Source organism: Ursus maritimus, unplaced genomic scaffold, assembly GCF_017311325.1.
Source record: "Ursus maritimus isolate PB19 unplaced genomic scaffold, ASM1731132v1 scaffold_8, whole genome shotgun sequence".
NCBI classification, from domain to species: domain Eukaryota; kingdom Metazoa; phylum Chordata; class Mammalia; order Carnivora; family Ursidae; genus Ursus; species Ursus maritimus.
In genome coordinates this window covers 46,434,378-46,460,998 of record NW_024426996.1, presented here as the reverse complement: position 1 = coordinate 46,460,998, position 26,621 = coordinate 46,434,378, and the positions used below count along the sequence as shown (strand labels likewise).

At 36.8% G+C, this 26,621-nt stretch overlaps 1 pseudogene; it reads right to left on the bottom strand.

Annotated features, from left to right (window-relative positions):
- Nucleotides 1–24,127: 24,127 nt before the first annotated feature.
- On the bottom strand, nucleotides 24,128–26,051 carry LOC103672790 (annotated as a pseudogene).
- Nucleotides 26,052–26,621: the final 570 nt, after the last annotated feature.

Here is a 26,621-nt window from a genome sequence, read left to right as displayed (position 1 = left end):
AATTTTGAATTCACAGTCTTTTCACCCCAGCCTTTGTTTATGAGAATTACTCCATGTTCCTGTTAGTTTTAAAATAATCTCATTAGTGGCTATGACTGCCTATTTCTGTAGAGTTTGACAATTAAGTTTTATCATTCTTTCATAGTCATACATAATATTAAGAACAGGTACTAAAATGCCTTTTAGAGGGAACTGCTTTTATAAAAATATATTGCAAAAGCCTGAAGCACAAGGTGAGACATAAATCATCAGCTAAGACCAAGACTTCTGAGAGTGTGCACAAGTACATGAGAGAAACATAGATGACAAATTATTGAGAATCCTTGTGAGACAATGGAAAGTGAGTGGTGAAAAGAGCCATTAATACTAATATGGTCACTGTTAGTGAGCTTTTTTCATTCTTTTTGTTGTTGTTATTTTTATTTCTTTTTCTTATTTTCTTATTTTTCTAATTTTTTCTTTTCAAAGATTTAAAGAGAAAACATATGCCTGATAAGAATTGTTCTTCATAAAAATTGCCAAATTATTTCTAAAAGTTTGTTGTTGCCTTTGCCATCAACATAAAATAAGAACAATAAATTCCCTTCATTATTATTAGCAGGCTTCCTATGTTACACAACATTTAAATGAACCGAACAGAATCTCATGGTGAGTGAATATAGATGAGAAAAGGGACTGCCTAAATTGCTTTGAAGAGAAAGGGAACAGAGGGGTGTATGCTGACTATAATTATATTTGCCAGTTGTATTATATCCTATAGTACCTAGTTATTGTGTCATTGGTTAAAAATCTCTTCTCTAGAAACCCTCTCCTCATGCATTTGCATGGTTGCAGTGAGAGTTGTCTTATGACTGCTACAAAATTTTGTCCTCCATTCTTACAGTTGGGTTGGGACAGATATGAAAGCTAGACTCATCTAGGTGATGGAGTGTATTCCCTGGGGATGCAGATGAAATTTAGAGTCGATTTATCCTTTGTTCCAAGATTATAATGTGAGAGACCCATGGGTTATTGGCTGGTGGTTTTACTACATGAACTAAGGAGATGAAACTTATCTGTGGGGAGATCATGAGAGAGGAAGATCTAAAGGGAGACACAGACATAAGATGGAGAAGGAAGCTGATGGCATTCAAGTTCATTGTTCCAGTTCTTACATGATATTTAAATCTTGAACCTCCCATCTTTCCTTATCTACTCTTGAGGGCTCCTGCTTAGATGCACAGTACTCTTGTACATTTTTCTGCCTGTATGGTGATCTGCTGTGGAATCTGACCTAGGAATCTTATCCTTCTCAGTGATGAATTTTGCTCTTGGTTAAACCTCCATTAACTATCAGTTAAGAAATTTCTTGCTCCTGGAAAAATAATGATCTGTTAAGCTAACTCACAATGAGTTGTAAATATAAGTTAATAGTTTAATGCATGTTCCCAAATCTGCTAAATCAGAATTTCCCAGAAAGATATTAAAATTTCCTATTTCTTTGTTATGCTAGTTATTTCAGAGAACTTAAGGACAACCACTCACTTTTGACATAGCCTGGATTGGTCTCTCTTATTTCCTGACTTTCATCTCTGCCTGTTTCTTTTTCTGGACTTGCTGCTTCTCTCTTCTGAGCCTCTTTTTTATTTCTGCTTTTCTTCAGCTCTTTGTATATGGCCTATATGAGGTGAGGGGAGGGAGGAACTATATACAAAGCTGACAAATAACTGTAATATTTGGTCAGAACTAAACAATACAGTTCCACTTGGGCTCCATGGTCACTCCATAAACAATAAATTCCCATGCCCACCTGCTAACACCACTCTTCACTTATCATCTACTTATGGCTTATCCTGACACATGATATGTTTCAGTTTCACTTTTAGATCTGCTGATAATCAACATATTCTCACTGTATCCCCTGTGCCATTGGATGATTGAGAGAGACAAATCTGAAAAACAAAATTATCATTTCACCTAGCCATGAGTCACATACAGACTGATGGATTGGCTACCTTGTCAGGTGTTCACTACTGATCCAATTCCAATGGCAAGAAGTGTAGATTTACAGAGAATGAACCAGTTGCTTAGGCATAACATGGAGAAATCCTTTTAGTAGAGGGAGTGAGAAGACATGATATTAATTGATTCAGTGTCTTTACTGAAATCTCAATTCATCTTAACCAGGAAATGTGATGAGAGATAATTTTTAAAAATACAATAGATAACCTAATAAATTCTTTCCTCTCTCCCCTTCTTCCCTCCCTCCCTCCCTTCCTTCTTCTGTATAAATGTATACACACACACAAATACACACATACACACAGTCTCTGGAGTTGCAGTTAATGATCCTAATTTTTCAGAATTAACCATGAACTAACCCACAGTGATTGAGGTCTCTACGTTGATTCAGCTTTTTGGAGGCATGTTTAGTCTTAATTTTCTTTCTTTTTCATTTGTCTTCCTCTTTTCCATCAGGAAACAATATAGGATAGCACAATAGAAAGAGCATTTGGAGACCAACAACTTAGATCCCCTAATTACCACCAACTAGACAAATGTCTTTGAGAAGTCATCTGAGTTTATGCATATATTTATATTTAACATAGACAAAAGGAAAATTTTATGACTCTGATATTCAAATTGTGTGTTTATAAAATTGTCAGTTTTTCAAATATGAGTGGCTATGGGTCCAAATTTTTGAGTAGCAATACAAAAATGAATAAATTATCATTTATATAATTTATAATATCTAGAAAATAGAGAATGATTTCTGGTTCCAAAAGAAAATAACATTTCTTTTTACTAAAGTGAAGGAGCTATTCCTTCCATGGGTCCTCTTGGAGAGGGTATCATATAAATATACTAAAAAATATTCCTAACTATATCCTGAAGGTAACTATAGGAGTAGTCATTCCGGCAGTCATTAAGGGAATAGGCTCTGAGTGACCTTAAGTAAATTACTCAATTTCTTTGTGACCCAGCTTTCTTATTGTAAAATAGAAAAAACAATAGTGTCTAACTCAAGTGTTATTTGTGAGGATTAAATGAAGTCTTATGCACATGATTCTTAGAATAGTGCCTGGCACATAGTGAACACATAATAATAAGTTATCATTATTACTGAAATATGGTTTATTATTTTAAAAAAATTATGTCAAAGTAGAATAATAGCTTAAACACCAAATTGTATTTCTCTCACAATAAGGCTTTGAGTAAGCCAAAAGTTTCAGAGTTCTGTGATGGTCAAACTCAATCCAGGGAGATACTTCAAAATAGATGATTGAATGGACTACCTGTTTTTCGATCATCCATAAAAAGTTTCATTAAACCAAGTTTTTGATAGCTATTGATCAGCAGTGATTTTGTGGTTATACTCTTTGACAAGTACTTGAAAAACGGCTTTTCTGAGTTGTTCAGAGCAAAACTTGTGTTTTGAAGAGGCTAAAAGGAGATTTCAAGTTGAGGAGCTTGATAAAGACACATGTCTTAATAGAAATTCTTTATCTCTGCATGGAGATAGACAGAGGCTAACCAGGGAAATAGCAGCATTTTAGTTAAAATATAATTTGGGATTTGACCCAGCATCTAGATGAATGTGTAGTTGAAGTTCCCACATTTTGTCCAGAGAGCAGGGGCACTACTATTTCACCTTGGAATGTTTTGAAGCAGGTGTAAAAAAAAAAAAGCTCACCTCAGCCATAAATAAAAGCTCAGTGAAATACTCATAGAATGTTTAACCTTGAGCAATATTCCTTTCTTGTATATGCTCCAAATATATGCCAAAGTAACTAAATGTATTTAACATACTGTACAGGTTTATTGATTAAGAGCCACTTAAGAGTTACAAAATATGTGCCCCAAATAATCATTTTGGTTATAGGATGTTTCTTGGTACAATTTATGCTTAAAATTACTCTGGTGGCTCTCTGTAGACTAGATTATTGGAAAGCAATGTTGAAATCAGGAAGATAAATTAGATGTTATAGCAGAAATATAGGTGAAACATTTATGCCTCAAGGTAAATCAGTTCAAGGATTCATAAAAGCATATCATAGGCAACCCACAAGATTCATCCCTAATCCTGATGTTCTTATCCCCAAGTTCAGCTAAATCTCTCAATGAATATGGGAAATAAAAGCTAACATGTCATTAAACTGATCTTTTATATCTTAGCAGGAGATGTGTTCCTTGATGGGGGCAATGTATACTTTAAAACAAACCATGCTCAGTTTGTCAGGGAAATGAACTGAAATCAGAAGAGTTTGCAGTGGGGGCGCCTGGGTGGCACAGCGGTTAAGCATCTGCCTTCGGCTCAGGGCGTGATCCCGGCATTATGGGATCGAGCCCCACGTCAGGCTCCTCCGCTATGAGCCTGCTTCTTCCTCTTCCACTCCCCCTGCTTGTGTTCCCACTCTCGCTGGCTGTCTCTATCTCTGTCAAATAAATAAATAAAATCTTAAAAAAAAAAAAAAAAGAAGAGTTTGCAGTGGTATGAGCCAGGTGACAGTCCCTTTGCAGTTGACATAGATAAGGATGGCCAAACTACCCTTCTTTTGCCATTTCTTTTGTCTGAATACTGGAGATTTAAAAGTCCACAGAACTATGAAAGTGAACAGATAACTCTCTAAAGTTCCAAGTTTCTTGCTAGAAAAAAACTCCATCAGGGTTCTTATTTTTGCCTGTCCAACTAGCCATATTTCAGAAAAGAAATGATAGTAGTTGAAGTTTATGTTCCAGGGAATCTACTATACTAAAATTAGGAAACTTCTGAATCAATATATTTATATTGCCTGCCTGGCAATATTAAGAGATATTACCAATAAAGAAATTATCTAAAGGCAGATGAGGTCATATGTGTTAAAATATTAATTTTAAATTTGAAAGTTTATCAAGAACTGCAAAGGGTCTGAGATTTTATCCTATTTCCAGGCTAACAAGTTGACCTCTCAAAGTTTCATGAATACTGGCAGAAGACATGAGACTCCTGGTCAGAGACAAAGGATTTTATTACTCTGGGCATAGCAGATGGCATGAGTTTCAGTTTGCATCTGACCACCATCAGGTCCCACAGAAGCAATGTAGAGGTGGGCCCAGGTGGATGCTTTGTATACCATATGTTTGTTTGTTTGTTTATTTATTTATTTATTTATTTTTATTTTTATTTTTTTATTATGTTATGTTAGTCACCATACAGTATATCCTTAGTTTTCTTTTTTTTTTTTTTTTAATGATTTTTTATTATATTATGTTAGTCACCATACAGTACATCCCCGGTTTCCGATGTAAGGCTCAATGATTCATTAGTTCTGTATAACACCCAGTGCACCATGCAATACGTGCCCTCTTTACTACCCATCACCGGTCTATCCCATTCCCCCATCCCCATCCCCTCTGAAGCCTTCAATTTGTTTCCCAGAGTCCATAGTCTCTCATGGTTCATTCGCCCTTTTGTTTACCCCCCACTTCATTCTTCCCTTCCTTCTCCTACCGACTCCCTGCTATTTCTTATGTTCCATAAATGGGTGAAACCATATGATAATTGTCTTTCTCTGCTTGACTTATTTCACTTAGCATATTCTCCTCCAGTGCCGTCCATGTTGTAGCAAATGTTGAGAACTCGTTCTTTCTGATGGCTGAGTAATATTCCATTGCACATATGGACCACATCTTCTTAATCCATTCTTCTGTTGAAGGGCATCTTGTCTCCTTCCACAATTCAGCTATTGTGGACAATGCTGCTATGAACATTGGGGTGCATATGGCCCTACTCTTCACTACGTCTGTATCTTTGGGGTAAATACCCAGTAGTGCAATTGCTGGATCACAGGGTAGCTCTGTTTTTAACTTTTTAAGGGACCTCCACACTGTTTTCCAAAGTGGCTGTACCAACTTGCATTCCCACCAACAATGTAAGAGGGTTCCCCTTTCTCCACATCCTCTCCAACATTTGTTGTTTCTTGCTTTGTCAATTTTTGCCATTCTAACTGCTGAAAGGTGGTATCTCAAGGTGATTTTGATTTGAATTTCCCTGATGGCTAATAATGTTGAACATTTTTTCATGTGTCTGTTAGCCATTTGTATGTCTTCATTGGAAAAAGTCATTCTGTTCAATCTTCTGCCCATTTTTGATTTGATGTTTCTCATGTATTGAGTTTGAGAAGTTCTTTATAGATCTTGGATACCAACCTTTTTATCTGTAGTGTCAGCTTGCAAATATCTTCTCCATTCCGGGCTGCCTCTTAGTTTTTTTTGACTGCTTTCTGGCGTGCAGAAGCTTTGTCTCGATCTTGATGAAGTCCCACAAGTTCATTTCTTCTTTTGTTTCTCTTGCCTTTGGAGATGTGTCATGAAAGAAGTTGCTGTGGCTGATGTCGAAGAGGTTACAGAAACCTCTCCTCTAGGATTTTGATGGATTCCTGTCTCACATCGAGGTCTTTCATCCATTTGGAGTTTATCTTTGTGTATGGTGTGAGAGAGTGGTCAAGTTTCATTCTTTTGCATATAGCTGTCCAATTTTCCCAGCCCCATTTATTGAAGAGACTGTCTTTTTTCCACTGGATGATTTTTCTGCTTTGTCAAAGATCAGTTGCCCATAGAGCCGAAGGTCCATTTCTGGGTTCTCTATTCTGTTCCATTGGTCTATGGTCTGCTTTTGTGCCAGTACCATGCTGTCTTTGTGATCACAGCTTTGTAGTATAGCTTGAAATCAGGCAACATGATACCCCCAGCTTTGTTTTTCCTTTTCAGCATTTCCTTGAGGATTCGGGGCCTTTTCTGGTTCCACACAAATTTAAGGGCTGTTTGTTCCAGCTCTTTGAAAAATGTCATTGGTATTTTGATTGGGATGGCATTGAAAGTGTAGATTGCTCTGGGTAGCATAGACATTTTAAGTATGTTTATTCTTCCAATCCATGAGCATGGAATGTTTTTCCATCTTTTTGTGTCTTCTTCAATGTCTTTCAAGAGTGATCTGTAGTTTCTAGAATATAGATCCTTTACCTCTCTGGTTAAGTTAATTCCGAGATATTGTATGATTTTTGGTGCTATTGTAAATGGAATAGATTCCCTAATTTCTCTTTCATCAGTCTGTATAGATCTCTTTCTATTGTAAATGGAATAGATTCCCTAATTTCTCTTTCATCAGTCTGTATATGATCTCTTTCATTGTTCGTGTATAGAAATGCAACTTATTTCTTTTTTTAAAAATTTTTTTTATTTTAATGTTTTTTTATTATATTATGTTAGTCACCATACAGTACATCCCCGGTTTCCGATGTAAAGTTTGATGATTCATTAGTTGCGTATAACACCCAGTTCACCATGCAATATGTGCCTACCTTACCCATGTTGCAGCAAATGTTGAGAATTCATTCTTTCTGATAGCTGAGTAATATTCCATTGTATATATGGACCACAACTTCTTAATCCAGTCATTTGTTGAAGAGCATCTCGGAGAAATGCAACTGATTTCTGAGCATTGATTTTGTATCCTGCCACATTACTGAATTGCTCTATAAGTTCTAGTAATTTGGGGGTGGAGTCTTTTGAGTTTTCCATCTAGAGTATCATGTCATCTGTGAAGAGAGACAGTTTGACTTCTTCTTTGCCGATTTGGATACCTTTTATACCTTTTTGTTGCCTGATTGCTGTTGCTAGGACTTCTAGTACTATGTTGAACAATAATGCTGAGAGTGGCCATCCTTTTGTGTTCCTGATCTTAAGGGAAAGGCTCTCCGCTTTTCCCCATCGAGAATGATATTCACTGTAGGCTTTTCATAGATGGTTTTTATGAAATTGAGGAATGTATCCTCTATCCCTACACTCTGAAGGGTTTTAATCAGGAAAGGATGCTGTGTTTTGTCAAAGGCTTTTTCTGCATCAATTGAGAGAATCATATGGTTCTTGACTCTTTTCTTGTTGATGTGATCTATCACGCTGATCGATTTGCAAATGTTGAACCACACTTGCATCCCAGGGATGAATCCCACTTGGTCGTGATGGATAATCCTTTTAATGTACTTTTGGGTCCTATTAGCTAGGATCTTGTTGAGAATTTTGGCGTCCATATTCATCAGGGAAATCGGTCTGTAATTCTCCTTTTTGATGGGGTTTTTGCTTGGTTGGGGATCAAGGTAATAGTGGCCTCATAAAATGAGTTTGGTAGTTTTCCTTCTGTTTCTATTTTTTGAATCAGCTTCAGGAGAATAGGTATTATTTCTTCTTTGAATGTTTGGTAGAATTCCCCGGGGAATCCGTCAGGCCCTGGACTCGTGTTTTTGGGGAGGTTTTTGAACACTGCTTCAATCTCTTCATAATTAATCAGTCTGTTTAAATAATCAATTTCTTCCTGTTTCAGTCTTGGTAGTTTATAGGTTTCCAGGAAGGCATCCATTTCTTCCAGGTTGTTTAATTTATTGGCATATAGTTGTTGATAATAGTTTCTACTGATCCTTCCTCTTTCTTTGATGTTGGTTGTGATCTCTCCCCTTTCATTCATAATTTTATTAATTTGGGTCCTTTCTCTATTCTTTTGAATAAGTCTGGCCAGTGGATGATCTATCTTATTTATTCTTTCAATGAACCAGCTTCTAGTTTTGTCAATCTGCTCTACTGTGCTCCTGGTTTCTAATTCATTGATCTCTGCTCTAATCTTGATCAACTGCCTTCTTGTGCGTGGGTTAGGCCTGTTCTTCTGTTCCAGCTCCAGCTTCTTGAGGTGTGTTTATGTCATAGCTGAGGAACCCCAAGTTTAAGGAACCCAAATCTCTTACAAGATGGCTATAAGCAAACCTGCCCAGTCTTTGCTCTGAAGGGAGACATTTATCTATATTATACTTGACAGCAAGCAAATCTGCTCTCTGCTTCAGAGATAGGATATCTGTCTTCCATGGCTATTTGCTATTCAGACATTCTTTAAAATATAGTCCAGAAAAAAGTTTGTCAATAACTTTGCTCACAACACATACAGAAACATGAGAGACCATGGAGAATTTTGTCCCACAATGGGACACAGAAATAGTATTCATAATAATTTTAACTGTGGGAAATTTACCATCATTGTAAAAAAATTATTATTGTAAAAATGTATAGCTATCAATGCCTTGTGACATACCTATACCCCTTTGAAGTACCTGGGTTGAGAAGCTATTTTGTATATGATGTAGTCAGCTTAAATTGGGCTCTCCCATCTTTATCAACCAAGAATAGATAAGTATTCTTTTTGGGGTCTTTAAAGCAGTGGAACAAGTTCAGCCAGGCTTCTTTGTGAAGATTCCATTTTGTCTCTTCCAACTACTTCTATTTTCCTCTACTTGTTTTTTTTTTACTACAAAGAATAGCTAGGGGTCCTGTAGCCTGTGGGAAACAGTGAGGGAGCTGCAAAGAGAACATGGTGCTTTTTCTTTCCCACCATGTATGATATTGAGAAAATTTATGAGATTATTGGAAATGGTATGCAGAAAACCAGTTTTCCTGAGTTATAGCCTGTATTCTTTTCACTGAACTTTGAAAAGAAACTTCAACTATTTATAAGTTAATAATAAATGGTGTTAGCACAGCACACCTGTGTTTGTAGGTTTCTTACTGTGAATATCAGTTCTATAACTAATAATCCATATTTTTCAGAATTAATCATAGCTCCATGGGTTCACAGTGGCTTTGGGTGCTTACTTGGTTATCTAGAGCTATGTTTAGTCTTGCTACTCTTTCAACAAGCTGTTTAGTACTGCATTACATGAATTGTAATCATTCCTTTCTCTCATTTCACTTTCTTCTCCATTTGACCTGACCACCAAGCTAATGCCATACAATCTAGGTTTTTGTGTAGAGTAACTCAAAATAAAATTAAATTTCTGTAAATTCATGAAATGTGAGTAGATAAAGAAATGCAATTACCGTATTGTTTAAAGCTAACTTGAAAGCCTTGGGAATACATGATAATGGAACTCACTAAAAAGAAATTGTTGTCAAATTAGGATTGGGTGAGTCAAATGTAATGATTAGGAAAAATAAAGGAATGAGGAACATTAAAAGATTTTGTACTAATATTCCTTACAACTGACTCTAAGTTGTCCTCTAGTTTAGAGAAGCCTATACTGGAAACCATAGATATTTTATTTTGTATGTGGTTTCTTCATGGAGAAGGAACTACAGTCAGCAGACCTGTATGTAAGGGCTAGGCATTGGTCATGTAAAGTTTTGTGAAAGAATATTTGTCTATTTATCCATCTAATTTTTTAATTCTCCATTTTAACCAGCATTTTCAAGTAAGTGATAAATCTTGGTGATAGAGGATATGGGGGGGTGGCTTCCTTCTTCCCTGGTGGCAGTTGGTGGAATGGGGATGTTTTGGCCCTTCAGAAGCTTTTGCAAATGTATATTCTGACCCAGTCTACGTTGATTTAAGATGTGATCTTTTGAGGAAAATTCATTTCCCCCTGAATTTTCTAGGAGAGGGAGAGCTAGCTCTCTTACACAAAGCTGGTAAACTATGCATGTAGCTTTTTTTGTTTGTTTTGGTTTTAGTATAGTTTTGTTTTTTCCTTTTTTTCACTTAGAATTGAAGTAGGAACATTTACTCAGATCGTGAAGTCTTAGAAAATGTGATTTTTGGATTGCATGGCATTTCATCAAAATAGTACCTTTTAAATTTTCTTTAATACCCAAATTTTGGACATTTAGGTTACTACAAGGTCTGCTGTGATAATCTTCTGGGCTTGTCGTCCAGTTATTCCTTTGGCTACATCGCTAGAGGTGGAATTGCCGTTTCACAGAGTACGAATAATTTTAAGGCTCTTGATACAGGCAGCCAATGAAGAGCTTATCCCAAAGCAGTAGAGCTTATTCCAATTTTAATTTCTCCCAGCTAGTTTATTGCATCTAATTGAACAGTACATATTGACATTTTTATAATCTTTGTCAAATAGGTATAGAAAAATGGTTTTTATACTACTTTAAAGTACATTTGGTTTCAAGGGGAACATTTCTTCCATATGTTTATTGATCATTTTTCATTCTCCTCTTATGAACTGCATAAACTCTGTACATTTCTTAGGAATGTATGATTGTGGTTTGTTATATTTACTGCAATTATTTCCCCCACCTTATTGCTTTTTAATTTTATGGTGTTTGAAATTGTACAGCACACCAACAAAACTAGAAGTATGGAAATTTCAATGTTACTATTCAAGTAGGCTCCACGGTCAGTGTGGAGCCCAATGTGGAGCTTGAACTCACCACTTCGAAATCAAGCAAGACCTGAGCTGAGATCAAGAGTCGAACACTCAACCAACTGAGCTACCCAGGTGCCCCTCAATGTTATTAGTTAAATGCCAAAATTTTTTTTTTAATCAGGAAACATTTAAGTTATTAAAGGGCTTACTTGTAATTAACAGTAAATAAATCAAGCAATGCCGAGATTACTTGATTGGAGTTTACCAGTTTTAAAGCGTGTCATAAAAAAAGTGAAGAAAGGGGCGTCTGCCTGACTCAGTAGATTGAGCAACTCTTGTTTTCAGCTCGGGTGGTGACCTCAGGGTGGTAAGATCAAGCCCCACATCAGACTCCACAGAGTCTACTTGAGATTCTTTCCCTCTCCCTCTTCCCTTCCTGCTCATGCTCTCTCTCTCTCTCTAAAAATAAATAAAGTCTTTTTTAAAAAGTGAGGAAAATGATGACTGATTATGGCTTTGCTATAAAAAGTACTGCTTTTATAGTATGAAATATGGTTATTCTCTTGAAAACTAAACTCTAAGTAATAAATTTAATTTTCTTTGTCATTTAGCCATTCAAGATAATCCCAAACATCCAAATTGCAGTTATATTATTGATATAGGGTTGTAGTACATCTTTTAGTTGTCTGTGTGAATTTCTGATAAGGTCTCTTCGGGGCAGGGCATACTAAAAACATGTTTTAAAAAAGTGAAAGAAAACAAAAATCTGAAATAAAATCTTGCTGCATTTCATACAAGACTAAATGAAGTATGATATATATTTGCAATTAGGTGTAAAAGTACATCTCAACAGAAATGCAATCATTTTCATCACAAGAAAAACTAGTAAGACATAAATAGATACATAGTGTTACAGGGTATAAACCATACATATTTGTTATACTATAAAGGCTTGAGATATTTTAAAGGCATCAAGGTGGCAAATTTACTTGATAAAAAAGGAGAGATGGGGGAATCTAGAAAGGGAATTTTTAAAAACCACCAAGAGTTACTAAAATTTTAATATAGTAAAAACTTATAACAATTTTTTTAAAAAAGATATTTTCCTATGCTAACATTTGGAAACGCCAAAGTTACAGGGGTTTGTCTTTTGATTTCAAATGAGGAAGCATTTTCGAAAACTTTTTTCTAACACTTTTTGAAGGATTAGTTTTCCTCTTATGTTGTCTGACCCCATCCTCTGCTGCTGTACTGCCTTTGCATTTTCTTCTTCTGTGCAGATGTTTTATACACGACAGCTAGAGTTTTCACTTAGGAGGAGTTTACTGTCATCTCTTATCTCCTGTCCTCATGCATGTCTTGCTCTGCCTTTACTCCTCTTTCTATAGTGTAGTGTGAAACAGCCGCCACAAACCGTCTGAAACCTGGTTTAAGGTTTGAGAGCTTCTGAGGCAGGTGCAGAATGTAGGTGTGAAAAAAATGGAGGGATAGCTACTTTTCTAATGGAAGTCCATCATTTGCATATGAAATAGCAAAGTCAGATTCAGGGAAGTAGAGAAAAAGGTCGGCCCTCAACTGAGGAATTGGCATTCAGGAAATTGATCATTGGGTGATTGGCTTCATACTTCTATAAAATTCAGGTATAATTTACATAATGCACAGATCTTAAATATACATTGAAAATTTTGACAAATGTTAGCAGACATGTATCTGACATGATGATCAAATTAGAGAATAGTTTATTCAGTCCAAAAAGTTACCTCAGCTTCTAGTCAATTAGTAATGCTGTTCTAGTTTATACTGCCTTAGATTAGTTTTGTTTGTTCTTTTTTTTTTTAAGATTTTATTTATTTGACAGAGAGAGAGAGAGAGCCAGCGAGAGAGGGAACACAAGCAGGGGGAGTGGGAGAAGAAGAAGCAGGCTCCCAGCGGAGGAGCCTGATGCGGGGCTCGATCCGAGAACGCTGGGATCACGCCCTGAGCCGAAAGCAGACGCTTAACAACTGAGCCACCCAGGCACCCCCAGTTTTGTCTGTTCTTAGGGTCATTTAAATAAATCATCCAGCACAAATTATTTTGTATCTAGATCTTTCATTTAACATAAAGTTGTGGTATTTATTAAGTTGCCATGTATACAGATATCCCAAAGTTGGTTTGGTTGCAACCAAATGAATTTATGCTCAATTTTTCAAATTTAAAAGAAGACATTGGAGTTTTGATAGGGATGGCATGGAATATTTAGATTAATTTCAGGAATGTTGCCTTAACAACATTGAGTCTTCTGATCCATGGACATGGAATATCTTTCCATTTAGGTATTCCTTTATTTCTTTCAACAGTGTTTCTTATTTATCGATGTACAAGACTTATACTTCTTTTATAAGATTTACTTCTAATTATTTTACTTTTTGATGCTATTATAAATAGTATTATTTTATGAATATCATTTTCAGGTTGTTTATTGCTAGTGTATAAAAAATAAAATTAATGTTAGTATATTGATCTTGCATCCTGCAGTCTTGCTTAACTCATATATTAGTTTTAACAGTTTTTTGGTAGATTCCCTAGGATTTTCTGTACATAAGAGAGTATTACCCATGAAATAAGATAGTTTTATTCCTTTTTTTTAAATACGGGTGACTTTTATATCTTTTTCTTACCTAACTTACCTGGAAAAAAACCTTGGGTACAATATTTAATAGAAGTGTTAAAAATGAGCAACCTTGTGTTGTTTCTGATCTTATGTGGCATGCTCTCAGATTTTATTTATTTTTAAAATCAGTGCATAAGGGAACATGTACCCCCACCCCAGGATATTCCTTCATTTCATGGCCATTTCTTTCACAACTATAATTAGGTTTAAGAGATAGCATACCTCTAACGTATATATTCTGGAACTGATACAGGGGCAGTATCTGGGGGAGTCTGCTTGGGTGTGGATTCTGAGATTGTTTGGTCAAGGAAGTTCCTAACATAAAATTAGAAAAAGAAGAATTTATTGATTTGGGAGTGCTTTCCCAAAATACAGGAATCAACACTGGCAGAAGTCTCACGGAATGGAGAGAACTTGCTATTCAGATGGCTCTCGGAAGTATGAAAAAAAGTGATGGCTCATGCTGAGGGAAGTTGAAATGCTATAACTGCCATGGCAGATGGTGGAGGAAGAGATTAAAAGGCTAGAGGAAATGGAAATACTGGAATGGATCTATTATGGATGGCCAGAGAACTTTCCAGATGACTGTGTTCCATAGGAAAGCTTAAAAGACACACCATTTACTGAGCCATAAATAATGTACTGGTGAATGCATCAGCATCCCTAAAAATGTTTAGTGGTGGTTGTCCCCCATAGCAAGGGCTTATTGTAGGAGAAGTATTAACAACTTGGCTCCCGTATGACCATGGGGATGAGAGGACTCTGATACAATGAAGGGCAGGTAGTGGTGCGTAGTCACTAGATGTCAGAGTCTCAATTTATTATAGTCACTGGAATGGCAACCCAGGGAGCTTGACATACAAAGAGCTACAAATATGGTCACTTGAACTCAACATCACAAAGGGAAATACATACGGGCATCCAGTAAAAATACTTATATATAATCAAAAGAAAATAAGAATGGACAAGCAGGAGGCTGAGATAGTCACCCCACAAAAATTTTCCAGTTTTCAGACATGGAATCCACTGACTGAAGAAGTCATCAAGCCTCGAGAAGGAAGTGTGATACAACACTGATTCAAATACACACTATACTTATTCCTCCAGCTCTTCTTCGATATTACTTATGCCCATTTACTCAAACAATGATACACAGGATAAAAGGGCATACCGAGGCATTTGAGAACTCTTGTATATAGGGTCTGAGTTGACCTTGATACTCTTATCACCGTGGCTCCCCATTAGGGTGGGGACATATCAGATCAGGTGAAAAATGGAATGCTGGCCAAGGTCCAGCTTATGATGGGCCCACCAATTCTCCAAACCCACCTAATGGTCATTTATCCATCCCATGAATAAATAATTGGAATTGCCAAGCTTAGCAGTTGACACTATCATAGTCTTTGATATGTGGAGGAATGGCCAAATGAAATGGCCCTCCTCAGCCAACACAGTAAACCAAAAGCAATAGAGCATTACAGCAGATGGAGTGTGGGTGGAGGAGGTTGGAGTTATTATTAAGGATCTCAAAGATGAAGGGGCGGTGGTACTTCTATTTGTTCACCAGTTTAGCCATTGCAGAAACTAGACCGATACTGTAGGATGACCATGCATTACTGCAAGCTTAAGTAAATAGTTGCTCTAACCACAGCCACCATTCCAGAGATGGTGTCCTTTCTAGAAGAGACTAATATAGCCTATATCTACATAGTTATGCTCCATGGATACTTTAACTCTCTTGCTCTCTGTCATGATGTAGTCTGAAGATGTCTGGACCATTTCTGATATCCTGAAGGTTACATTGATTCATTGCATCAATAATATTATGTTTATATGCATGGATGATCAAGAGGTAGCTAGCTTTGCAATAGGCCTGATGAGAGAAATTAACTCTAGAAGTTAGGATATAAACCCTGAGAAGATTCAGGGGTCTAGCCACTTGAGTAAAATTTTAGAGGTTTGGTGTTAAGGGCCTTCCAGTATATCTTCTTTCAAAGTAAAAGATTGCATATTACATATTGCTTCTTCTACCTGGAATAAGAAAGCACAATGCGTAATGGGTTTCTTTGTGCTCTGGAGGCAGCAGCATATTTAATACTCAGCTGATACAGTGAATGACAAAATGCTGTTTGCTAGCTTTGAATGTGGCCAGAGCCATGAAGGGCCTGGCAGGTCAAGCCTGGTTTTTGTGGTACAAGCCTTGCATTTTGGACTAAGCAATCTGTCAGAACCAGTGTGTTGGAGATATCAGTGGTAGGTGAAGGCACCAGGTTGATTTTGTGTCAAATACCAGTGGTAGAATTATAATGTAGGCTCCATGGGTTCTAAAAACATTTGCATCAGAGAATTGTATGCCTTTTGAAAAATAACTCCTGGCAAACTACTAGGCCTGACCATGGGACTACCAGTTACCATATGGACAGAACTAATCATCATGAGTTAGGTCCTATAATTACGACCACACCATGAAGTCAAGTAATACCAACAATAGTACATCATAAGATAAAGAGTTATACCCAGGACTGAGCATGGTCAGATTCAGAAGACACTAAAAAGCTACATAACCAGGTAGTCCAGGCACCCATGGCACCCACCAGCAGTAGTACCAGCACTTTTCCCCTTTCTGTGGTTATATAGATGATCTTGTGTAAAATCAAGTGATCTATTTGAATGCCTCTTCGTTTTTTCTTGCCCTATCATGACTACAAATGAAGTTAAAGCAACCTCAGCCTGGGCATAATGGCCATGGTCAAAGACCATGAGGTCAAAGACCTCAGAGATGAATGTGTGCTTTATGACATCAGGTAAGCCACTGCTATGGACTGAATTGTGTCCCCCCAAAATTCGCATGATAAAAATCTAACTCCCGGGGCACCTGGGTGGCTGGTTCTGGTCCGTTAAGTGTCTGCCTTCAGCTCGGGTGATGATCTCAGGGTCCTGGGATGGAGCCCCATGTCTAGCTCCCTCCTCAGTGGGGAGTCTGCTTCTCCCTCTCCCTCTGTCCTTTCCCCCTGATCATGCTCACTCTCTCTCTCAAATAAATAAATAAAATCTTTTAAAAAAAGAAAAGAAATGCTTACTCATTTGCATCTCTCTTTAAAAAAAAAAAACACCAAACCAAAAAAAAAAAAAAAAAAACCCCAAAAAACAAAAAAAAACTAACCTCCAATATTATAGTATGTGGAGATAGAGCCTTTGAGCAATAATTATGTATAGTTGAGGCCATGAGGATGGGACCTTCCTGATGGGAATAGTGCCCTTATAAGAAGAGGAAGAGATGCCAGAGTTCTCTCTGCCATGTGAGGACATAGCAAGAAGGTGGCCATCTGCAAACAAGAGGAGAGCCCCTACGAAGAACTGAATTGGCTGGCACCTTGATCTTGGACTCCTCCACCTCCAGAACTCTGGGAGATTAATGTTTATTGTTTCAGCCACCTAGTATATGGCACTTTTTTTAGCAGCCCAAGCTGACTACAACAGCCATCAAGGTCAATAGTGTTGGTAGCTCAGGGTGAGGGGACTCTAGAATGGTAGCAAAGGAGACAAACAGTAAGCATTGGATGTCTTCCTAGGACTAACTTCCAAATCCTTCTCTTCTAAGTTTCCCTTCAAGAAAAGAGGCCTGTGGCAATCTTGGAGAAGCTATCCTCTGAATGTTTATGAAGTTAGTACCAGTAGTTCCAGGGGTGGGCAATGATGACTTAGAGATGTGTTAGGGAGATATCCCTTCAGAGAAGAACTTGCTGCTCAGCTGTGTGTGTTACAGTCAGCAGATAGCCTCCAGCTCTCAGTTCCCTCAGGGCTTGCCTCAGTTGCCCTAATTTGTTCCACCCCAGGTCACACCCTTTCTAGGGAAGCCCACAACTGGCGACTGAATAAGTGAGCTATCTAACACCTGGCCATTTTGGCCCAACATAGAGCACTGTGATAGCCAATACTGCCTCTAGAACTCCCCACCAGTTTGGACAAGACTTTCTCAGCAATTAAAATTCTTCCTGGGCCCAGTCCTACTTTCCATGTCTTTCACAGATCCATGAATTTTTATAACGTATTTTTAATCAGAATGTTTTTATTGAAAGGAATCCTGCAAAAAAGAAATTGTTTTTTGGTTTAGGGCCCTGCATACCTTAGAGTCAGCCACTAGCCAAAATTAACTAGCCACTAGCCAATTCAGCCAACTCCTTGGCTAGTCTTCTATACTCACAATTCTACTAAAAAATGGTGCCCTCTGACGTCTTCTCCCATAACAATAATGCATTACTGCCCAGTTGGTGTTGTAATAACATTCATTCTTAATTTCGAGAAATGACAAGCCTTATGTAATAAAAAAAAAAGTCTTATAAGTAAAGTAATGGTCCTGATTGTAACTAGTTTTGACAGTTAACATATTCCTTTTGTTGTATACTCAGGAAGATGCTATTTACCTCTTTTCTGCTTCCTGAAACACCTTACATACTTTCTTGGCAGGCATTTAGAACACCTGCACATAAACCATAGGTGAAGTATAGAATAGAGGCTTCTGTATTAATTTTCTGGGCATTGATTAATTGAGGTTGTGTTTGTTCTTATGAAACTACTGAACTACTGCTCAGAGTCAGCTCAGTTTTGATGGAGGAGATTGATTTCTTGGCAATATTTTCAATTCTTCTACCCCATGCTGATAGCAGCTGGGTGAGAAACACATTCAGCATTGCTTTCATGCCTGACAGTTATAGTTGTGACCATGTTAATTACCATCCTGTCTAACAGCACAATGGGGACACAGTATAGTAGTGAGAGTGATTATAGTCTTGCCTTCTCTGGGAAGATTTTATTGGAAACCACGTGCAATTTGTAATTAAAGTTCTAGTCATCCTTGTAAATATATCTTTTTTCTAGTATAAAATTCGATTTTACTTTTGCTTTGATTAGATATTTTGCAAGTTAGGTGTATCTGGGGATGGGATCTTAAAGGTCTCGTGTTCTGTAGCCTGTGACAGGAAGGAGAAATAACAACATTGTAGTATGCCTTATTCTCATAGGGCTTTTAAATTAAGAATTAAAATATATTGGGGTGCCTAGGTGGCTCAGTCATTGGGCATCTGCCTTCAGCTCAGGGCCTGATCCCAGGGTCCTGGGATCAAGCCCCGCATCAGGCTCCCTGCTCAGCAGCAAGCCTGCTTCTTCCTCTCCCACTCCCCCTGCTTGTGTTCCCTCTCTCATTATCTCTCTCTGTCAAATAAATAAATACAATCTTTTAAAAAAAAACTAGAATATATTTAAATGAAAAAATAGAACTGTATACTTTTATATTTAAAATATATTTTGTTTGAAGAGTACGTAAAACAAAAATGTACAAATCAGTGAAATATTATAAAGTGCAAAGTGAATAACCAGGAAATCATGTCTACTACTAATTACTAAAGCCTGGATCACAATCCCTGTCCCCAAAATACGCTCTCCTTGACTTTCATTATATATGCTTTCTTTTATTTGTAATTTTTTCCCTTGGAGCACAAATCTTTACTCATTATACTATAGTTTTACCTGTTGTAGAACTTCATATAAATCAAACCATGCAGTAAATGTTTCCTTTTTTTTCTGGCTTCTTTTGCTCAATGTTCTGTTTGTGAGACTCACTCCTATTGTTGATGTATATAGAGTTGGCTCATTTTCATTGTTTGAGTATTCTACAATTTGTTATTCATTTTAATGTTGATAGATATTTGGGCTTTTTCCAGTTTGAGATGTTTATAACTGATATGGATATTTGTGGATGTCTTTTGCTGCACATGTGCACACATTTTCCTTGGATATATACCTTGCAGTGAAATTCCTATTACAGTGTGTGCATATGTTCAATTTTAGCAGCTGATTTCAAACTTTCCAAAGTGGTTGTCCCAGTTTATTATATCACCAGCAATGTATGTTAGATCCTGTTGCTCTACATTCTTGCTAGCACATGGTTGTAAGATCTTAATTTTAGTTATTCGTGGTTTTCTAGTAGTATCTTTTTGTGATTTTAATTTGCATTTCTCTGATTTCTTCTAAGATTGAAAACATTTTCATATAGATATTATTGGCCATGAAGCTGTCTTCTCTCTAAAGTGCCCATTCCTCCCTTGGCTATTTTCCCTTTTGATTGGCTAGCTTTTTCTTCTTGATTTGTAGGAGTTCTTTACATATTCTGATATGTGTGCCATATCTTCTTCTGTACATTGGTTTGCTTTTGACTCTGTTGATGATATCTTCTGAAGAATAAAAGTTCTTAATTTTTATGTAGCCCAATTATTAAATCTTTTTCTTATGTTTAGTGTTTTCTATGTCCTGTTTAAAAAACTTTTTCTTATTCCAAGGTCATGAAGATAAATTCTTTTATATTACATTTTGAAAATTGATAGTTTTGTCTTTTACATCAAAGCTATATGTCAGTAAGTTTGATTATATATGATATGGAGTAGAAGTATATTTTGGGGTTTTCCCCGTATTTCATGCAGTTGTTTCAGGAAAAGGCTGTCTTTCTTGCATTGTTCTACAATGCTACCTTTATTTTAAATTAAATGTCCATATATGCATAGATCCCTTTCTGGGCTTTTTTTTTTTAAGATTTTATTTATTTATTCGACAGAGATAGAGACAGCCAGCAAGAGAGGGAACACAAGCAGGGGGAGTGGGAGAGGAAGAAGCAGGCTCATAGCGGAGGAGCCTGATGTGGGGCTCGATCCCATAACGCCAGGATCACGCCCTGAGCCGAAGGCAGACGCTTAACCGCTGTGCCACCCAGGCGCCCCTGGGCTCTTTTTAAATCAACTTCAATTGTCTGTTTATATATTCAGGCATTAATATCACATTTTAACTCAGTGTTGCTTTAAAATAAATCTTTCTACGAAATGTTAAAACAAATATTTCCCCTTTGTCTGTCTTGAATAGTATCTTGACTATTATAAGTCCACTGCATTCAACTTAAATTTTAGAATAATGTCTAAAGTTAACACATATACCTTACTCAATTATAATTGTAACAATTCTTTAGAAGTTTGAGGAGAACTGATACCTTCATAATATCAAGTGTTCTCATGAATAAACATGTGATATAGCTACTTTATCTAGATCTTCTTTAATTTCTCTCAATAATGTTTTATTGTTTCATAGTGGAGGTCTTAATGCATCTACTATTAGATTTTCGGTACCTCATTATTTGGATGCTACCATAAGCAGTATGTTCTTTAATATTTTTATTTTCTAATAATTCATTGTGGGAACTTACAGAAATATATTAGATTATTTCACTTTGATCATGTAATCAATAACATCCTAAAATAATTTATCAGTTCTAAAAATGTACATGTAGATTGTTTTATACTTTCTATATATACTGTCATATGATGGGTTAGTATGAGATAGTGGTTAAGAATGTAAGTTCTAGAACTGGGCTGAGTTCCATTTCTAGTACTGCCATGTTTTGGACAGGTCTTTTGGTAAGGTTTTTAAGATTTTCCAGTTTGTTATCTGTAAAAATGTTATAATAATAGATTCTATCTTGTAGGGATGTCGTGGGGTTTAATGAGGTGCTAAGCTGAGTGAGCTTCCTGCGGGAGCTAGCTAGCTATAGCTAAGAAACCAAGAATAGAGACCAGTAATATATAAAAAATTATATATTATATAAACATAAAAATTTTTAGAGTCATTTTAGGTTTACAGAAGAATTGCAAAGGCAGTAGAGTTCCCACATACGTCATATCCAGTTTTCTCTATTATTAATATCTTACATTAACATTTTTTCTGTTCCAGGATTATATCCAAGATACCATATAACATTTAGCTCTCAAGTCTCTTTGGGCTTCTCTAAACTGTGACCATTTTACAGTTTTTCAGACTTTTCTTGCTTTTGATGACCTTAAGAATTTTGAGGAATCCTGGTCAGATATTGTGTAGGATATCACCCAACTTGAGTTTGGCTCATCTTTTTCTAATGCTTAGACTGGGGTTATGGATTTTTGGAAGGAAGACCATAGAGATCACCTCATATCTAGGGTATATACTGTCAACATGTTTATCATGGTTGATGTTAACCTTGATCACTTGGCTGGATAGTGTTTGTCAGTTTTCTCCACTAAGTTATTTTTCTGCCTCTTTCCATACTGTATTCTTTGAAAGAAAATCTCTGTGACTAGCCTACACTTCAGAGAGGGGAGTTATGCTTCAATCTCTTCAGGGCACAGGATCTGTATAAATTATTTGAAATTCTTCTTCATGGGAGATTTGTCTCTTCTTACCCATTTGTTTATACAATCATTTATTTATATCAGTATGAACTCAGAAATACTTATTTTATACTTTGAGTTTTAATCCAACACTACTTTATTTTGTTGCTCAAATTGTTCCAGTTTTGGCCATTGGACTTCTTTTAGTTAATTCCTGTGTCTCTTGTGATATATATATATATATATATATATATATATATATATATATATCTTGTGATATATATATATATATCTCGTGATATATATATATATCACGTGATATATATATATATATCTTGTGATATATATATATATATCTTGTGATATATATATATATATCTTGTGATATATATATATATCTTGTGATATATATATATATATCTTGCGATATATATATATCTTGCGATATATATATATCTTGTGATATATATATATCTTGTGATATATATATCTTGTGATATATATATATATCTTACGTGATATATATATATATATATCTTGTGAGATGTGTATATATATATATATATATATATATATATATATATATATATCACCATCAGTGTAAGTTTTTGTTTTGTTTTGTTTCCTTTTTGGGGTCTTACAAAAAAGTGAAACTTTTAAAGTGCCTCTAGTGGAGAAAAAGAAAAATAAAACAATAAGCCCCTAAAGAAATTCTAAAGGGATGACGCTTTATGTCTGGCAGAAAGAAAAGTGAGGGAACACTAATTGCCTTAGAATTTATGATATATCTTAGTTATTAGAACTAGTACTACTAATCACAATTCAAAGGGCAATGGACAATAACTTGGGAATGTTTTTTTTGAATATGTATCTGTGAGACTCTAGAATTGCCGAGGCAATCTTTCTCTGACTGTTACACTAAAAAAGAAAATTAGAAAACTTAAAAAGAGTTTTAAGGTAACTGGAAGAAACTAATATTTACACTATATTCCTGGCACTTTGCATAAGTTACATCATTCGAACAACAGCCATCTTCCTCTGATTTTCTCTACTCAAAGCCTGGGGAATAAACTCTTGTTCTCATATTACATTGTATTCTATGAATCATCAAAAGCCAACTGAAGAATTTCAGGAAATAAGAAACATTAGTTATTTTTATAGAAAGAAGTCAAATTACATCCAGATTCCATAGAAATGGCTTTCTTGCTACTTCTCTTCTTTGTAAGTTTCTAATAATAAGCATTGAGGTACAAATAATAGGATTTGGAACAGCTTGTTCCAATTACGTTCAATTGTGGAGTGTCCTTTTCTTTTCAGTTACCAAGAGCACACCACTGAGTTCTATAATCTAACCTGCTGTTGCTGATAAACATGATTCACCAGTGGAGAGAGTGGTTTCATGGACCTTTGACTCATGTGTGATGCATGATGCTTGGAGACTCCAACTGGGGCCAATCTAGTCTCTCTGCTGTGCCTCTGACCCTGGATTATCACCTGTATTTGATTCAAGTAATGAGATTCTCAGGTGGAATCACACATTTATTTTCTCCCAGAATTTAAGAGATCTCAGGGACTAGTTATGTTATTACCAGTCAAAGCAGGGATCCTTGGTTTCCCAGTCTCCCTTTGCTCTCCTGACAATTTCCATCTCTTCCTTCTGAGTTGGAGCCCAGACTAAATAGAGGCTTGGGAGTTCCTGAATATTTCCTCAAGCCCCAGACATGCATGTTTTCTCGGGGAAGGGTTCTTACACCCACACTGAGAGAGAAAAGTACCCTCCTGCAATAACCCTTTTAACGTAATTTCTACCATGTTAACATATTAGTTTCCTAGGACTGCCTTAATAACTTGCCACTTAATTTGATGACTTTGTTTATTTTTTAGTAGAATCTTTTTTTATTTGGAAAACAAAACAAGACCCCAAAACAGAAAAGTTTTCCAACCACACATAGGAGGGGTATGGGTAAGGGCAGGTGTCTGTCCATCCAGCTCTAGCCCTCACCCCATGTGGTTTTGGCAACAATAAGGGGTATAATGTAATGCCCCCCCAAATAAAATGGTATATGTGTGTGTATGGGAAGGAGAGGGGTGCAAAAGCAGTGGGGAATGGTAGCAGAAAAGGACAGATGAGGTCAGTACTAGGAATGCCGCAGCGGGGAGGCTATTTCAGAGCATTTCCTGTTGATCATACCACCATGGACACCTGCTTTGCCCATCAGCAGGACTAGCATCTTTGCAGTCATGGTGGCAGTGATGAAAGTGGGAGTTCCGCCGGTGCTCTTGCTATGAAGATCCACTGTAAATTCCCTGCCCTGCAGCAGTGAGTCCCGGATAACAGAACATTTCTGGCACCCAAGTGTACAGGTCTTTGCCAACCAGTACACCAATCTCAGCTGGCATCAGGTTGGCGAAGGTTTTCCCCGCAAGGCAGCCCCAGTGGAGGACAAGTCCTTAGAGCCCACGATGGCCATGTGGTGACAGTTGCCCTCTGCCATGAGGTTGTGGTTGTAGGTGTTCCACTGGGCCACAGCGCTACTGCTGAGGGTGGGCTCAGGCGCCTGGGGCTATAGTAGCTGTGTCTGATGACTATAAAAAACAGAAATTTATCTTCTTAGTTCTGGAGTCTAGAGGCTGGAAATTCTGGTGTTGGCTGTGGCATGGTGCCTGGGAATGCTGTAGGGGAAAATCTTGTCTTGCTTTTTCCCTTTCTGGTGTTTCCTAGTAATCTTCGGCTTTCCTTGGCTTGTAGCTGCCTGGTGTTCAGTTCTTCCAGAATTTCCTTAGTGTTCTTAGGTAAGTCAGAGTTGGTGTTTTTCTTCATCATCAGAAAGTCCTAATTGGAAGCCCCCCTCCCACACACTTCCCAGGATAAAATGCATAGTGTGTGTTATGTGGATTAAAACAATCAGGAAGCCTTTTTTTGTTGTTGTTGCAGTTGCTTCGTGTCTCAGGCAATTGAAACATTTTGCTCAGGGAGACAAGTGATCCCTGAAAGGGACTTGGGAAACGTGCACTAGAGGTATCTTCCTCTTCTTTTGTTAGGTCCTGCCATCACAGGCTCAGTACTGAAAGACTACATTCCTTACAGATCTGGGCTTATTAATAGGAATTAATAGGAATTCTGTTCAGAGAGACTTTGTTAATTTAGTTAACATTTTAGACTCACGGTTTAATCTGTACATATGGAAGTCAAAATATGTCTCAGTCTTATATACTATTGATATTTCATTAAATATCCTGAAAAATTCAAAGCCTTTGGTAAATGTATGACTGTCTCATATGCTGAAAGATTCCCACAAACTAATGTGTACAAGACATTTCCTTTGTGAAAAAAAGAATTTCTTTAATGTAAATCCATTTCAAGTGATCCGGTCTTCTTGATTTCATTATTATAAACCATGAACACAAACTTCTAAAATATACTTTCTCAGCTGGAAGTATATCTTATTAGTTTAGTCTTCAAAGCTAATAGAAATAGACATTATGTTCCAATCTTTTTACAACCTGAAAAACAAGCTTAGGGGAAGAAGGGATAGAATTATGTGTGGGAAGGTAAAAACAAGGATAATAGTTTTTGACACACTGTTAAGTGTGTGTGGGTGGTCAGGACATCATCCACTGAGAAGGAGATGTAAGAGTATTTATGTAAGGTGCTTTCTAAACATTTTCCCACCAAATTAATGTGTTGAGGTCTTTTCCTAAAATGATTAATTGGTATCTAAGTCAGTTATTCCTTGTAAATGAATCACATGTAACGTGATGAATTAGGAACTCACATGACAAAAGCTACTGGACCATATTTCATTTGAAGATGAGATTTCAGTATATTCTAAGTAGAAAAAAAAGATGCCTCGTGTCATTTGCTTGTGTTGAGTTTTGCTGTAAGTATTGAGAATCACCTGAAACACTCATGCACCCACAGGTATGCATATGAACTTTCATAGGGAATCCCAGCTTTCTTCTGCACCTGGCTAGGGGCTTGGCTGTTTCACATGTGTAGTAACTGTTCCGACTGCTGATGGGTTCGTACACCTGCAGATTTGTGTCAATACGCAGGCCCATGCAGACATGTGCATACTTGTTTGCACGTTTTATCTGTGTGGGCCTTGTATGTATCTGTGTGTTTGTATGTCTTCCTACATGTCATCCTGTTGAGTTATTTCATTCCACACTCCCTGGTTACTTCTTCCTCACACCTGTAGTATTTTGCTTCTCTTTCTTTCCCCTCATCACCCCAATTCAGAGTTCACATAACCCTTTGAATCATGTAAGTCCTTCTTAGATTAAACAACTATTTGAGAATACAGAATCCCTTTTCTTCCTTCCACTTTTCCTAAAGTGTTCCTCTGTATGTTACAGAAATCTCTTCACTGTTGTGGGTTGACAAAATCTAAGATACATTTTCCTTAAATGGGAGAAGAGACAGGCAAAGAAAAATAACTGATATTCCATGGAAGGGAAATATAAGTCAAAGAGATCTATGGATGGCATCTTTTGGCAGCATAGTTTTAAAAATTACATGGAAGCAATATATTCATTTATTCACCCAGCATTTATTGATTTTCTTCTGTGTGCACAGTAGTGTGCCAGGCAATATTTAACAATGGTAATGGTGCTGGAGAAAAATATCCA